The following is a 15216-nucleotide window of genomic DNA, read 5'->3' on the forward strand; positions in this document are numbered from 1 at the left end:
TTTGTGGCAAATTTCACTTACACGTAAATTCATAAGTCTTTATTTAACAGATTCTTTGTTTTTTATTTTAGTTGTTTACAAAAAAATATGAAATCGCAAATAATGAGTTAACTTTTGTTGAAACTAACTAATTTATTTATAACAATTAATGGCAAATTTGCCCCAAAATGTTTTTGCATTTGCTGATTTAATCGTATGTCTTATACTGAACAAAAAAAAAAGTTACAAAAATATAACATTCAATTTTTTATATTGCCTTTTATGCTAATTTATTTTGTCTGCTATATTTCCAACACTTGATGCATAGACTGAGTTGAAAAAAATACACGTTGGTCGAATTTCGACCACAGGCGATACTAGTATTTATTAGATGAAATTAATGAACCATCAATAACATTAAAAACTATTGGACATCAATGATACTGAAAATATGAATATTCAGATTTTTTAAATATTGAATTTGATTCATATATAATCCCAACAAATGAAATAATTAATAATAATTTTCGATTATTAGACGTAGATAATCGAGTAATTTTACCTATAAATTCACAAATTCGAATTTTAGCTTCAGCAGCAGATGTTATTCATTCATGAACTATTCCTTGGTGTAAAAATTGATAGAACACCAGGACGACTAAACCAAACTAATTTTATAATTAACCGTCCTGGATTATTTTTTGGACAATGTTCTGAAATTTGTGGAACTAATAATAGTTTTATACCTATTGTAATTGAAAGAATTCCTGTAAAAAATTTTATTAAATGAGTTAATAATAACTCATCATTAGATGACTGAAAGCAAGTATTGGTCTCTTAAACCACTTAATAGTAAATTAGCAATTACTTCTAATGAATTTAATAATAAAATTATTTCATAATATAAAAAAAAATTAGTTAAGTTTATAACATTAGTATGTCAAACTAAAATTATTAATAATTTTAATATTTTTTAATTCCACAAATAGCCCCTATTAGATGATTAATATTATTTTTTATATTTTCAATTACATTTATTATATTTAGAATTATTAATTATTATTCATTAATTAATCAATTATCTAAATCTAATTATTTTAAAAATAAAATAATTAATTCATTCAACTGAAAATGATAACTAATTTATTTTCTGTATTTGATCCTTCATCAAGAATTTTAAACTTATCATTAAATTGAATAAGTTCATTTATTGGATTATTAATTATTCCATCAACTTATTGATTAATCCCTTCTCGATGGAATATTATATGAAATTGTATCTTGATATCTCTACACAAAGAGTTCAAAACTTTATAAGGACCAAAAAGTTACTCAGGATCCACTTTTATTTTTATTTCATTATTTTCAATAATTTTATTAAATAATTTTATAGGATTATTCCCATATATTTTTACAAGAACTAGACACCTAATTTTTACATTAACAATAGCATTACCTTTATGAATATGTTTTATAATCTATGCCTGAATCAATAATACTCAACATATATTCGCTCATCTAGTCCCTCAAGGAACACCTAAAATTCTAATACCATTTATAGTTTGCATTGAAACTATTAGTAATATTATTCGACCAGGAACTTTAGCAGTAATTAGTAATTAATTAGTCAAATTGCACTATTAATTCTTGAATCAGCAGTTGCAATTATTCAATCTTATGTATTTGCAGTATTAAGAACTTTATATTCTAGAGAAATCAATTAATTATTTTTATAAAATGAAAACACATGCAAATCATCCATTTCACTTAGTAGATTTTAGCCCTTGACCTTTAACAGGAGCTATTGGAGCAATAACTTCAATATCAGGACTAGTAAAATGATTTCATCAATATGATATATCACTATTTTTATTAGGTAATATTATTACAATTTTAACTGTTTATCAATGATGACGAGATATTTCACGAGAAAGAACATTCCAAGGACTTCATACATTACCTGTAACACTAAGATTACGATGAGGAATAATTTTATTTATTTTATCAGAAATTTTATTTTTTTTATCATTTTTTTGAGCTTTTTTTCATAGAAGATTGGCCCCATCAATTGAATTAGGTCTTTCATGGCCACCTACAGGAATTAAACCTTTTAACCCTTTCCAAATTCCTCTATTAAATACTATTATTTTATTAACATCAGGAGTAACAATTACATGAGCTCACCATAGATTAATAGAAAATAATTATTCACAAACAACACAAGGATTATTTTTTACAATTTTATTAGGAATTTATTTTAGAATTCTTCAAGCTTATGAATATATTTAAAATTGCAGATTCTATTTATGGGTCTACATTTTTTATAGCTACAGGATTCCATGGAATTCATGTATTAATCGGAACAACTTTTTTATTAATTTGTTTAATGCGCCACTTAAACTATCATTTTTCAAAAACCCATCATTTCGGATTTGAAGCAGCTGCTTGATATTGACATTTTGTAGATATTGTATGGTTATTATTATATATCTCAATTTATTGATGAGGAAATGAATAATTTACTAATATATATGTATATATAAGTTATCTCCCATCTCGTGGGAGATGTAAAAAAATTAAAGGTGCGGAGGAACTCACTGTCCTCCGATACTTGTGAAAAGAAAGAAAGAACGATTTCAGATTAACGTCACAACTTCTTTATTCGTGCCACTTGCACGCTAATTAACTACTGCCCTCAACATACGTTGTAACTTACTTAAATAACTTCTTAGATTAACTAAAATGTTTACATTGCAGTTCCCATGCTTTACCCAGAACTGCTCGCTTGTGTAAACAGGAAATGCTTAGCGTGCGATTCCCATAACTAATGTAAGGTGACCTGATCGATGGTTGCGCGTGTGCCGCGTCAGCGACTTATTCTGTTGAACTAAATAAGTCACATGCTTATCAACGTGATCGTAGGGTGTGCCGTATTATGGTACCTATGCGTGTAACTCCTCCCCGTTTAAAGATCTGCGTCTCGTAGATCAAATGTCGAAAAGCGTGAGGGGGAGAAATTTTGTAAGGAGTGATTGGGGTCTTCTGGTGATGATTTAGTACTGACGCTTGTGACTGGCAGGCTAGGATCTGAGCGATAAAATTCAGGTGCAGATTTGCCTTTGGGGGTCCTATTTATGCTAATGTTTCCCGTCCAATGCGTTGGAATTTGAACCGGTGGAAGGTCTAGTTTCTTTGTGTAACATCTCCACAGTGTTCCGGCAATAAGGGCTATTGCGCAAATCGAGATAGCTTCTGTAACGATAGAAAAATTGATTTTTTCATTGACATAGCCTAGATACTTAACATTCTCCATTGTGATGTCGTGGATGTACTCCAAGTTGACTTTCATGGTATGGTTTTTTATGTTAGAAAGTACGGCTGGGAGGGCGTGTGCGGTAACAGCTTCATTGCTGGAAAATTCCTGATCGCCAATCTTGATTGACTCGTTGTTGAATTGAATTACGTATGTGCCATTAATAGTAATTGTGGCATTGTTGCTCCTTATTATGCCCTGGTAGTTTGAAATGAAAATGGTGTTTTCGTTTACCAGCTCTATACGGGATCCGTTTCGTCTAATAAATTGACAACTAGCAGCCCCACCTTTTAAGAGTCATGGCAGGCAGCTGTTTTCTTCCAGCGCAATCAAGGACTCGGAGCTGCATACTGTGGATGAGCCGATAACCATGCAATGTTCGTCAACCCGTATGTCTCCTCTTGATTGACCAGCATTCTGTCGAACGGTAAGTCCACTTGTTTACCAGCGTAGATTCCAGCGCGGGTAATAAGAAGATTGTATTTACTGGCCGTCACTTTCGGCATCGATAGGACGTAAAGTAGAAGTGTCCCGTTTGTGAGGACCGATGGTTGGCCATATTCGATTGCCTCAATTACATTCTGGTATGGGAGGGTTTCTGTTTCGGATAGGATTTGGTTCACTTCGTCTATGTCTAGCAAGTTGGTATTAACAATTCCTCGCTTTGCCAATTGACATGCTCGCACAAATTCATTGACCTCTTCACGAATGAGGATAATGTTGCGAAGTGCGCTTTGCTCGAATTCGATTCCTTCTGTTTCCTTTACTACGTAGTTGGTGCGGTTCACCACTTCTTCAATTCGTTTCAATACTTCTTCGGTGGTTGTGAATAGCTTTCTATTGACCTTATATTGATGGTTGTTGTTCGCTATTATCTGGTTTTGGCTGTGAAGGATGTTATTCCAATCTGTTGCGTCAGGCGATCCTGCCAGCCATTTCCATGCTGACCCAATCCAGTCAATGGATCGGGTGACTTTAGTCTTGCTTGTGCTTCCCATCAACTCTTCGAGTCGTTCGAGTGTTTGGTTGATGTAGTGCTGGGCTAAGAGTTGCTCGTCGGTTCGTTTGATTAGATTACTTGCTAATTTATCCATTTGAGTCACCATCGTGGTGTACTTTTGTAGGTCGATGACGTGTATGAGTTTGAATGAGCCCCCTATGATCCACCCATCCCCGCTCTGGATGGTTATTATTGGGGCCTTGTAGTTGAATATGTGTAGTGCGCTGATGGCTGATGCCAGCAGTGGGAATTTGCAACGCAAGATGTTAATTCTAATTTAATGTAGTTAGTAGTTGTTATGTTCTAAGTACTAAGTTACGGTTATCTATTTAATAAAAAAGAAAAAAATGTTATTGATAGTAGGAAAGTATTATTAGTAAGCGGAATTCTTAAGATTAGATTGATTATCATTAAACTAGCGTTACTGTTTTAGTTTAGGATTTTCGCCTTTCTAGCGATGTTAATTTGTTAATGTGTCGGTGGGTTACAAATTATGATTAGTGGGGAAGATTAAAATAAAATTTAAAGTTTTGCTTTATACTGTTATTACAAAGGGTTGCAAAAATAAAAAGGGAACAAAAAATTAGGAAAATTAAAAGGTGAAAAATTTTGGTTGTCCTTTTTTTGTATCCTTTTTCATTGGATTAATATTTTAATTTTATTTTTATTTGGTTTTGCTAAAAAAAAAAAAAAAAAAATTTTGTTTTATTTCTGCTTAGCGGATTAGGCGCATAAGCTTAGGTTTTTTTTTTTGTTTTTTTTTTTTCTTTTTTCCTTCCCCCTTTCTTTTTTTTTTGAATTAAATATTCATTTGCTTAGCGGATTAGGCGCATAAGCTCAAATTTTTCTTTTTCATCTACGGATTAGGCGCAGAGAATTAAATAAATATTTGCTTAGCGGATTAGGCGCATAAGCTCAAATTTTTTCCTGTTTCATCTACGGATTAGGCGCAGAGAATTAAATAAATATTTGCTTAGCGGATTAGGCGCATAAGCTCAAATTTTTTCTGTTTCATCTACGGATTAGGCGCAGAGATTTAAATAAATATTTGCTTAGCGGATTAGGCGCATAAGCTCAAATTTTTTCTGTTTCATCTACGGATTAGGCGCAGAGAATTAAATAAATATTTGCTTAGCGGATTAGGCGCATAAGCTCAAATTTTTCTTTTTTCTCCTGGACCAGAGGTGTTAACATTTCTCGAACCAGCTATGGGGAGATCGCCAGAATCCCGTTTGGAAGTAGTGTAGCCATTTGTCAAATTCGATGGCACTACGAGCCTACTAAGGCACGATTTGTCCCACTTACAAGCCCGCTCTTGTTAGATAAACTCCCTCTTGGTGCCAGATCTTTTATGATTTCTTTTCATGTTTTTTGTATGTTTGTTTGTTTTATTGTGTGGGGGCAGTTTGTCCCCTTCTTTTTATATTTTTAATGTGGAGTTTATGAATTTTTTTCCCACTAAGTATGGTGACTGAAACTTTATTGTCTTTTGAAACGATTTCTTTCTTGTATAGAGGTTTTTGCTTCCCCTTTATTTGCTTATCCTTCACGTATATGACGTCATTTTCGTCATAACGCTCCGGTAGCATCCTTTTTTTATTGTGTCTTTTTATCTGAGCCATTTGCTTTTCCCTCAATAGTGCTTTAATTTGGCTATTCATTTTTCTGCTCTGGTCAAGGAGTTCTTGGAAGTTGGAGGCTTGTGAGCGATTAAAAAATATGTCTGTTGGTCTTTTGTTCGTTACCGAGTGGACTGAATTATTATAGCGATCTACAGCTATGATAACAAGTTCCTTGGTCCTGAGGGCTTCAGTCTCCGCCTTTAGGCATCTAAAAATTTCAAGTAACGTAGAGTGAAATCTCTCGATTTGGCCGTTCACCTCGCTCCTCTGAGTTGGGGTGCGGTAAAGCTGAATTCCTAGAGATTCTAACAAGCTTTGTATAACAGGGCTAATCAATCCGCGTTCGTTATCAGTGACTAAAATTCTAGGGGTGGTGAAATAGTGCAGAAGTTTCACTATTTTTTGCCTAAGGTGCAGGGTTCCTTTGTTTCTGATGTGAAAAAGCTTTGCGAATTTAGAAAATTTATCGATGCAACTTAAAAATTTTTCCCCTTGAATTTCGAATATATCTAAGTGAAGGATCTCGCATGGTCGTGATGGGATTGGTGTAGCCTGTAATTCTGGCCTATGGGGGTGCCTGTCGTACTTACTGAGTCTACACGTCTCACAAGCCAGTACATATTTCCTAATTTGACTGCTCATCTTGGGAAAATAGCAACGCTCAAGAAGTTGTTTCCTATTCTCCGTGGCATTACGGTGAGCCCTCTTGTGCTCCTTTGCTATTGCTTCACACACACTATCTGGATTTCTTAAGTCCTCCACAAGGGTTTGCGCTATTCGTACCTTGTAGTTGGTAAAATGGTCTAAATAAACTCTCTGTAATAGACCTAACTGATCTTCCGGTATTTTGATACCATTGATGACATTTGGGCTCAGTTTTTCTTTCAAGATGCTAATTAGTTCGTTTTCACTAATGTTTTCTATCCCTACGTAGTGGCGTGAGTGTCCAGGGTGCGGTTCTTCGTAGATTTGAAGTCTGCCCCCGAACACAATTTGGTTTCTGAAAACATTTAGTGGTACTTCCACGAAGGGGATCAGGTCTGTGTTGTCCTGTTCTGCGCTATGGACTGTATCGGAATCTGATCCCATGGTTGCATTCTGACTACCGACCTCGAATGTGGGCGGCATTGAATCCGTCAATTGGTTTACTTGGGTTTTTAGACGAGAAAGGGCATCAGCCACGACGTTAGATTTTCCGGGTTTGTAGATAAGTTCATAATTGTACTCTTCGATCCGGGCTTTCCATCGCTTCAGCTTAGCATTGTAGTTGCGATTGCTGAGGGAGAAAGTTAGTGGTTGGTGGTCGGTGAATATACGTATTTTCCTGGCACCATACAAGTAATTTCGCAGATTGTCTAACGCCCAAACGATGGCGAGCATCTCTTTTTCATTTGTAGCGTACCCTTCCTCTGCGGTTGTTAAGCTTCTCGATATAAACGCAATTGGCTTGTCTCTACCATCATAGTCCTGCGACAATACCGCGCCAATAGCGTAGTCTGAGGCGTCTGTTGTTAAGTTAAAGGTTTTTTCGAAGTTGGGAAGTGTTAGGACTTCTGAGGTTGTCAACATTTCCTTAAGGTCATCGAATGCCCTAAGGGCGTCCCTGTCTAGTGATATTGGCACTTTTTTGGACTGCGTAGCCTTAACTTGTGCGTGTTCACCCCTTGTGAGGTTAGTGAGCGGTTTCGCGATTTTGGCGTAGTCCCGAATAAATTTCCTATAGTAAGAAGTTAAACCTAAAAAACTTTTGAGCTCTTTTAGATTTGAGGGTGGCAACAGATTTCTTATCGAATTTATTTTCTTAGGATCTGGCAGGATTCCTTCGGAGGTTATTATATAATCCAGAAATTCAACGCTTCTTTTTAAAAACTGTGTTTTTTTGAGGTTAACTTTGAGTCCCGCGTCTAGTAGTCTAAAAAGAATTGTTTCGATGTCCTCCAAATGGGTGGCCTCGTCCTTGCTGAAGATAATTATATCGTCGATATATACAAAACAAATTCGACCTATAAATTCTTTGAGGACATCGTCTATCATTCTTTGGAAGATAGAGGGCGCATTCTTTAGCCCGAAAGGAAGTCGCAGGAATTCATATTTTTCATTCATGGTGGAAAATGCCGTTTTAGGGATGTCACACTTTTTCATTGGGATTTGATGGAATCCTGACGTTAAATCCAGTGTGGTAAAATATTTGGCTTCGCCAAGGCTGGCAATAGTCCCGTTGATGTCCGGGATGGGATATGTATCGGGAATCGTTACGGCGTTTAACCTTTTAAAATCAATGACCATCCGGTATTTCTTTTCTTCATCCGAGCCGGATTTCTTTGGGACAATCCATAGGGGGGAGTTATAGGGACTCTTTGACGGACGGATGATGCCTTGTGAAAGCAGTTCTTGAATTTGTCTTTCGACCTCTCCACGCATATTGACGGGGTAGGGATAGCTTTTGGTGTAGATGGGGTTTTCGGTTACTGTTTTTATCTCAGCCTGGAGGTTGGTTTGAATTTCCGTGGATTGGTCGACTGGACCGAATAAAGTTTCGTACTTTTCTAGTATTCCATACAGCTTGCTTTTCGTATGTTCGGTGACATAGTTGTCAAGGGGGATGACTATATTAATGGAGTTAACTTGTTGCGCAGTCTTTCGCTTAAGAGGCAGAAGGATGTCTGGTTTAAGGATGAGGGTATTGAGTTCCCTATCTAACACCGCTTTAATTTCTGAGAGAGTATCATCCCCTATTATCCCGTCAAATGATTCTAGACCGGGAAGGACAAAGAATGTAGTCGGCAGATCCCTACCAACAAACTGAAAAAAGTTTCCGCAAACCTTCTTGTCGATTTTGATTCTACCCCCCGCCGAGATTACATGGAATGGTTTTTCCACTGGGGTAGTGTTTAAGGCTACGCGCTCGCTAATGTAGTTTTTATTTGCGCCGGTGTCAACTAAGAACTCTAATATACCTTGACCCTGAGTGACGTACTCTAAATATGGTACGCCGGACACGAGGCTCCCATTGTAAAATTTAGTTGGTCAATTGTCGAATCTTTTTGTTCATTGGAGGCATCTTCTCCCTCCTTTTCGTCTACGGCCACCAGATGAAACAATTTTTGTTTCTTGTTTGTTTCGTTGTTTGAAAATTTTGTTGGAAACTGACTTTTCCTTGGCCCGTCGTACCTAGAGAACCTGGAATTTCCTGTCTGGCGGGTTTGAGAGGATGCACCGGCATCCGCTCTTAAAGCCGTGGGAGGGTCACTGTTATTGCGCCAGCTTTGCGCAGATTGGTGGCTATTCCTGGTTTGCCCTGACCTGGCGTATGGGGAGTTGAATCCCCTCTGATTTTGATGTCGGTCTATAAGGCTCCCATTGGAGTGGGTTGCATTATTGTACCTTGAATGGTTCGGGGCTGGATTCTGCGGTGTGCCAGAGTAGTCTGTGCTGCCGCCAGGAAAATAACGCTGTGATGGAATTTGGTACGAATCGCCGAACATTCGGCCACTTCTGTTTAATACCTGTGGGGGGCGGTAAATAGCGTTTCGCCGATCCACGTTCATGAACGTGAGGCATGACGAATATGCCTCAGGTAAGGATTTTGGCTTCTGCATAAGAAGCAAGGTCGGCAAGTCGCCGTTTAGCCCCCTGATGAAGACATCCAAGGCTCTTCGTCTATGTGCCTCGGCCAATGCCTTAACCGTTTCTGTGTGCACATATTTATCAGTGCTTATTGTATTTATCATGAGTGACAATTGTTTGTTTATTTGGGCATAGAATTCGGACAACTTTTGCCGCCCCTGGGTCATGAGGGTAAGTTGCTGATCAAGGGTTTCGATATCCCTAACGTCCGCATAATGCAAGGAGAGAATCTCCTTGATTTTCTTCCAATCCGAATCTAAAATATTGTGAGACACCAAGGCGGCATCTGCCGCTCCCCTAATCTTGCATCTTATGTGCCTTAAAATTGCCCTATATATTGGCTTTTGCCGAACGGGCTTATAATCACTTAAAACCTGCTCTACACTATAGATCCAGGAGGTATAGTGCTCCCGAGATCCATCAAACACTTGAAGTTCTTTCACACAATCTGGTAACCTTGCTATTTCTTTGAGGTCCTCCTCCGTCTGAGGAGTCACAAGAGGCTCTTCTACTGGTGTTGCCTCACTATCGACAGATTGCCGATGAACCTCTTCTACCCTACTTTCTAGTCTCTCTAGGGTTTGGCTAAGTCCTTGTATGGACTCGTCAGCGTTCGTCGATTCTACGCTTTTGAGGCGTTCCTCGAATCTCCTCAGCTGGGAGAGGATGGCGTTCACGGCGCCATTCATTTCAGTCAGCGACTTCTTCATTTCGTCGGCGTTCATGATTAGGTATGCTGAAAAGATAAGAACTGTAAGAAAATATACGTGTGACCTACACAATCCAATGTCTCATTTGAGGATTCTTGTCGCGTTTAGATTGGAGAATTTTCAATTTTCTCTCTTCCTCTTTCACTTTTCCCTGTTAGATTGGGGAATTTTCAATTTTCTCTATTTTTCTTGCGCTTTTCACTGTTAGATTGGAGAATTTTCAATTTTCTCTTTTTCTCTTTCACTTTTCCCTGTTAGATTGGGGAATTTCCAATTTTTTCTTGCACTTTTCACTGTTAGATTGGAGAATTTTCAAATTTTTTTTTTTTTTATCTTTCACTTTTCCCTGTTAGATTGGGGAATTTTCAATTTTCTCTATTTTTCTTGCACTTTTCACTTAACACACGCGACGCGAACCCTGTATTCCGAAGCTCGGGCGCCAGTTATCTCCCGTCTCGTGGGAGATGTAAAAAAATTAAAGGTGCGGAGGAACTCACTGTCCTCCGATACTTGTGAAAAGAAAGAAAGAACGATTTCAGATTAACGTCACAACTTCTTTATTCGTGCCACTTGCACGCTAATTAACTACTGCCCTCAACATACGTTATAACTTACTTAAATAACTTCTTAGATTAACTAAAATGTTTACAATGCAGTTCCCATGCTTTACCCAGAACTGCTCGCTTGTGTAAACAGGAAATGCTTAGCGTGCGATTCCCATAACTAATGTAAGGTGACCTGATCGATGGTTGCGCGTGTGCCGCGTCAGCGACTTATTCTGTTGAACTAAATAAGTCACATGCTTATCAACGTGATCGTAGGGTGTGCCGTATTATGGTACCTATGCGTGTAACTTATATATATATATATGTATATATATAAATATAACTTAATTAATTAATTAATCTATATAATATAATTGTATATTTGACTTCCAATCATAAAGACTACTAATTACAGTAGTATAGATAATTTATTTAATTTTAACAATAATAATATTAATTATAATTATTACAACAATTATCATAATTATAGCATCCATTTTATCCAAAAAAACCTTAAGAGATCGAGAAAAATGTTCACCATTCGAATGCGGATTTGATCCTAAATCATCATCACGATTACCTTTCTCTTTACGATTTTTTTTAATTACCATTACTTTTTTAATCTTCGATGTAGAAATTGTATTAATTCTTCCTATAATCATAATTATTAAATTATCTAATATTTTTATATGATTATTGGACTTTATCATGAATGAAATCAAAGTATACTAAACTGATCAAAATAATTATATAATAGGGTTGTAGTTAAAAATAACATTTGATTTGCATTCAAAAAGTATTGATTCTTCAATCTACCTTGAATAATGAAGCAATTTTATTGCATTTAGTTTCGACCTAACCTTAGGTAAATATTATACCCTTATTCATAATATTAATTGAAGCCAAAAAGAGGCTTATCATTGTTAATGATAAAAATGAGAAAATAAACTCCAATTAAAGAAGTAAGATGATCAAGAAAAAGCTGCTAACTTTTATCTTTTAATGGTTTAATTCCATTTATACTTCTATAATTTATATAGTTTAATAAAAACATTACATTTTCATTGTAAAATTAAAAAAGTTTTTTATAAATTTAATTATTGTATTACTATAATTAATTCACTACATATATACAATGTATATATATATATACATATATGTATATATATATATATATATATGTATATTTTCATATATTCAAAAATTTTTTAATAACCCTAACAACTTCAATGTTATACTCTAAATTTAAGCTATTTGAATAAAACAATAATAATAATAAAATTATTAGTATAATAATTCATAAAATAAATAATGTTAAATAAATTTTTAAATTGTTATTATGAAAAACAAAAAATAATTGAGAATATTTAATTAAATTTTTATATAAATTTTGACTACCTAAAAATTCATAACAACCTTGATCAAAAGATTTATAAACTATATTTCCTAATACTAAAGGATAATTAATTAATCCATATGTAGAAATATAAGGTATAAATCATATTGACCCAAAATAATTAATAATTAAATAATTATTTAAAGATTTATTAAAATAAAATAAAGATACATTAGAAATTATATATCCCAATACTCCCTCTAAAATACAAATAAATAATGTTATATATTTCATATAAAAAGGTAAACAAATTATACAAGGAGTAATAAATAATAATCATATCAATGTTCTACCGCCTAAAATTCTTATAATTACTAATCCTATTATACCTCGAAGCATAATTCATCCCTCATCATTTAATATATTTAAAGATCCACAATTTAACTCACCAATTATTGAATAATAAATTAAACGAAATGAATAACATACAGTTAAATCAGTTGAAAAAAAATACAATAAATATCTAAAAAAAATTTATATAATTTATAGAAACTATTTCTAAAATTATATCCTTAGAATAAAACCCAGCTAAAAAAGGTATTCCACATAAAGCTAAATTTGCAACATTAAAACAAGTTGAAGTAAAAGGTATAAAACTTCTCAACCCCCCTATTAAACGAATATCTTGAGAGTTATTCATATTATGAATAATAGCAGCTGCACATATAAATAATAATGCTTTAAATAAAGCATGAGTTAATAAATGAAAAAAAGCCAATTTTATAAACCCTATTGATAAAATACATATTATTAAACCCAACTGACTTAAAGTAGACAATGCAATAATTTTTTTTAAATCAAATTCAAAATTAGCACCTAATCCAGCTATAAATATAGTTACTCCAGATAATAATAATAAAATACATCTTAACAAAGAATCTAATAATAAGATATTAAACCGAATTAATAAATATACTCCAGCAGTTACAAGAGTTGAAGAATGAACTAAAGCAGAAACTGGAGTAGGTGCAGCAATTGCTGCAGGTAATCAAGAAGAAAAAGGAATCTGAGCTCTTTTAGTTATAGCTGCTAATATAATTAGTAATAAATTTTATATGAGAATAGGCTTTTCTTGACCATATGGTTGCTATTTTTAGTGCAAGTAAAACTTCACTATTGCGACCCAACGTTTCGCTAAGCACCTTAGCTTCCTCAGGGGCGAAACTGCATTTATTTAACATTATTTTCATCAAAAAACATTGAAGAATTACATGAAATTATACAAATTTTGAATTTTGTTAATATTCCGAAACAATAAAAACAAAAACAAAATAATTAATTATTTTAAAATTTTTAATAATAATCAATTTTATAATAAAATATTAAATAAAAATAATCAATAATTTTAAAAATCTAAAATTATTTTTTTTAACAAAATAAAATAATTTAATTTCAATTTTTAAATTTATTATTAAATATTAATATATAACTATATTTAATAATTGAAATTATATTTTTATTTATAAATTATCTTAAAATAAATATTTAAATATAGTACTTAGCTTCCCGTAAAAATTTTTTCATAAATTCATTTTATAATAAAAATATAAATATTATGAAAATAATTTATAATTTTAAAATTTTTAATAAAATAAATAATTCATAATTAACCCCTAATTAATTATTAATATTTAATTTATGAAAATTATTAATAATTATTAATTTTAAAAATTTTAATAAAATAAATTAATAATTTATAATTAATTATTCAATAAAATTGAAAATAATTAATAATTTTAAAATTTTTAAAAAAATCAACTTTATAATAAAATATTAAATAAAAATAATCAATAATTTTAAAAATCTAAAAATATTTTTTTTTAGCAAAATAAAATAATTCAATTTCAATTTTTAAAGTTATTGTTAAATATTAATAGATAACTATATTTAATAATTGAAATTATATTTTTATTTATAAATCATCTTAAAATAAATATTTAAATGTAGTAATTAGCTTCCCGTAAAAATTGTTTCATAAATTCATTTTATAATAAAAATATAAATATTATGAAAATAATTAATAATTTTAAAATTTTTAATAAAATAAATAATTCATAATTAAACCCTAATTAATTATAAATATTTAATTTATGAAAATTATAAAAATTATTAATTTTAAAAATTTTAATAAAATAAATTAATAATTTATAATTAATTATTCAATAAAATTGAAAATAATTAATAATTTTAAAATTTAAAAAAAAATCAACTTTATAATAAAATATTAAATAAAAATAATCAATAATTTTAAAAATCTAAAAATATTTTTTTTAGCAAAATAAAATAATTTAATTTCAATTTTTAAAGGTATTGTTAAATATTAATAGATAACTGTATTTAATAATTGAAATTATATTTTTATTTATAAATCATCTTAAAATAAATATTTAAATATAGTACTTAACTTCCCGTAAAAATTTTTTCATAAATTCATTTTATAATAAAAATATAAATATTATGAAAATAATTTATAATTTTAAAATTTTTAATAAAATAAATAATTCATAATTAACCCCTAATTAATTATTAATATTTAATTTATGAAAATTATTAATAATTATTAATTTTAAAAATTTTAATAAAATAAATTAATAATTTATAATTAATTATTCAATAAAATTGAAAATAAGTAATAATTTTAAATTTTTTAAAAAAATCAACTTTATAATAAAATATTAAATAAAAATAATCAATAATTTTAAAAATCTAAAAATATTTTTTTTTAGCAAAATAAAATAATTTAATTTCAATTTTTAAATATACAAGATTTTTGTTACCGATCAGTTTGTTTGGCATGCAGATTTTTTTAATTTTTATAAGCTTTTCTGATCTAATTGTTGATAGTGCGAATAAAAGAGACTTATTCCACCTTATAACTCAACGTTTCGCCAAATTTCCTTGGCATCATCAGGAGTTGAGATATATATATTTATTTAATATAAGAAAGCGAACATTACAATAAGGTTTGATTTTTTTACATCCATATATATAGAGATATGTAAGGAGACGGTGAACATGATTACA

General features: G+C 31.9%; 1 protein-coding gene and 2 pseudogenes across 14 annotated transcripts in view; 2 read left to right on the top strand and 1 right to left on the bottom strand.

Annotated features, from left to right (window-relative positions):
• ey (eyeless) overlaps window positions 1-15216 on the top strand; it is a 2912801-nt gene that overhangs the window by 949005 nt on the left and 1948580 nt on the right. The window lies entirely within an intron of this gene.
• On the top strand, window positions 1060-1723 carry LOC137234664 (ATP synthase subunit a-like; annotated as a pseudogene).
• Window positions 11225-13373, bottom strand: LOC137234479 (NADH-ubiquinone oxidoreductase chain 5-like; annotated as a pseudogene).

The sequence above is a fragment of the Eurosta solidaginis genome, chromosome X (assembly GCF_040869045.1).
Source record: "Eurosta solidaginis isolate ZX-2024a chromosome X, ASM4086904v1, whole genome shotgun sequence".
Lineage (NCBI taxonomy): Eukaryota > Metazoa > Arthropoda > Insecta > Diptera > Tephritidae > Eurosta > Eurosta solidaginis.